This window comes from Myotis davidii, unplaced genomic scaffold (assembly GCF_000327345.1).
Source record: "Myotis davidii unplaced genomic scaffold, ASM32734v1 scaffold1025, whole genome shotgun sequence".
Classification (NCBI taxonomy): domain Eukaryota; kingdom Metazoa; phylum Chordata; class Mammalia; order Chiroptera; family Vespertilionidae; genus Myotis; species Myotis davidii.
This window is the reverse complement of record NW_006297812.1, coordinates 68,901-71,740: the sequence shown is the minus strand read 5'-3', so window position 1 is coordinate 71,740 and position 2,840 is coordinate 68,901.

Sequence of the window (2,840 nt, the reverse complement as noted above, 5' to 3'; positions counted from 1 at the left end):
AAGCCGGGCGCATGGCTAGTGAGCACAGTGGCAGTGGTGGTGGTGGTGGCGGTGGCGGGAGCCCACTGCCGCAGCAGCACTAAGGATGTCCGACTGACGGACATCCCCCTAGGGCTCCCAGACTGTGAGAGGGCACAGGCCGGGCTGAGGGATTCCCTCCCACAGTGCACGAATTTCGTGCACCAGGCCTCTAGTATTAAATAATAGTGGTGAAAGTAGACACCCCTGTGTTATTTTTATTCTTAGGTGAAATGGTTTTAGTTTTTGCCCATTGAGTATGATGTTGTCTATAGGTTTGTCATTTATGGCCTTTATTATGTTGAGGTATGATCCTTCTATTCCCACTTTGCTGAGAGTTTTTATCAAAACATGGTGTTGGCCCTAGCTGGTTTGGCCCCGTGGAGAGAGCATTGGCCTTCAGGATGAAGGATCCTGGGTTTGATTCCAGTCAAGGGCATGTACCTCGTTTGCAGGCTCAATCCCTAAATTTGGTCAGGCCCCATGCAGCAAGCAACCAATCAATGTGCCTCTCTCACATTGACATTTCTTTCTCTCTCTTACTCCTCCCACTTTCTCTAAAAATCAATGAAAAAATATTCTCTGGTGAGGATTGATAAAAAAAATAATAAAATAACAATGTTGGATTTTGTCGAATGTATTTTCTGCATAAATTGATATGATCGTGTGATTTTTGTCTTCCAATTTGTTTATGTGAGTAGCACATTTACTGATTTGTGAATATTGTACCAGACTTGTATCCCTGGAATAAATCCCACTTGGTCATGGTATATGATCTTTTCAATGTATTGCCGTATTTAATTTGCTAATATTTTGTTGAGGATTTTAACATCTGTGTTCATCAGGGATATTGGCCTGTAATTCTCTTTCTTTGTAGTGTCTTTAACTGGTTTTGGAAATAGGCTAATGCTAGCCTCCTAAAAAGAGTTTGGAAGTGTGCCTTTCTCTTGGATTTTTTTGAATAGTTTGAGGAGGATAGGTGATAGTTCTTCATTGAATATTTGGTAAAACTTTCCTGGGAAGCCATCCAGGACAGGGTTTTTGTTTGCTGGGAACTTTTTTTATTGCTGCTTCAATTTTATCAGTAGTTCTGGGTCTTTTCAAGTTCTTTGATTCTTCCTGATTGAGTTTTAGAAGATTGTATTTTTCTAGGAATATGTCTATTTCATCCAGGTTGTCCAGTTTATTGGAATATAGTGGTACACAGTATTTTCTTTTTTCATGATCCTTTGTATTTCTGTCATGTCAGTTGTTACTTCTCTTTCATTTCTGATTTTGTTTATTTGGGTCCTCTCTCTTTGTTTCTTGATGAATCTGGCTAAAGATTCATCAAATTATTTATATTTTCAAAGAACCAGCTCTTGGTTTCATTGATCTTTTGTATTTCTTTTTAGTCTCTATGTCATTTAATTCTGCTCTGATCTTTATTATTTTTCTAGTTCTCTTATGTGTAGGATTAGATTGCTTATTGAGATTTTTATTGCTCCTCAATGTAGGACTGTAATACTATGAATTTCCCTCTTAGGACTGCTTTTGCTGTGTTCCAGAGATTTTGGGTTGTTGGATGTTCATTTTCATTTTTTCTAGGAAGTTTTTTTATTACTTTTCCAGTTTATTTGGTAACCCATTCTTTGTTTAATAACATGCTATTTAGCCTCCATGTGTTTGAATGTTTTTGAGTGTTTTTATTGTAGTTGATTTCTCATTTCATGCCACTGTGATCTGAAAAGATGCTTGATATTATTTCAATCTTCTTAAATTTATAGACACTTAATTTCTGTCCTAGCATGTGGTCTATCTTTGAAAATGTCCCATGTACACTTGAAAAGAATATATATTCTGTATCTTTGAGAGTGAAATATTCTGTAAATGTCAATTAATTCCATCTAATCTAGTGTGTCATTTAGGATTGCTATTTCCTTGTTGATTTTTTGTCTAGAAGATCTATCCATTGATGTCAGTAGGTATCAAAGTCCCCTACTATGATTATATTGCTGTCAATCTCTCCAGAAGGTTTTTTATATATTTGGATGCTCCTGTATTGGATACCTATATGTTTACAAGAGTTATATCCTCTTGTTGTATCATCCTTTTAGTATTATGAAGTTGCCTTTATTGTCTCTTATTATTGTCTCTATTTTGTCAGATATGAGTACTGCTACCCCAGCTTTTTTTTTTCATCCCCATTGGCCCAGTAAATTTTTTTCCAACCCTTCTCTTTCATTCTGTGAGTCTTTTGTTCTTAGGTGAGCTTCTTGTAGATAGCATATATATGGGTCATGTTTTCTTATCCATTCAGTTACTCTATGCCTTTTGATTGGAGCTTCTAAACCATTTATATTTAAAGTTATTATTGATAGGTACTTATTTATTGCCATCCTTACTCTTTATGCCTGTGTTCTTCCTTTTCTCTCTATTTCTTCTTCTTACACCAGTCCCTTTAGCATTTCTTGCAGTGCTGGCTTGGTGGCAATAATTTCTTTTAGCCCTTTTTTGTCTGTGAATCTCTTTATTTCATCTTTGATTTTGAATGATAGCTTTGCTGATAGAGTAGTCTTGGGTTCAGTCCCTTGGTTTTCATTACCTTGTATACTTCATGCCACTCCCTTCTGGCCTGATGTGTTTCTATTGAGAAATCAGCTGACAGTCTAATGGGAGCTCCCTTGTAGGTAATTTTCTGTCTCTCTAATACAGCCTTTAAGGTTCTTTCTTTGTCATTAATGTTTGCCATTTAATTATTATGGTGCCTAGTTGTGGTTCTTTTGGGGTTCATCTTGGCTGGGACTCTCTGTGCTTCCTGCCCTTGTCTTGCTTTTTCCTTT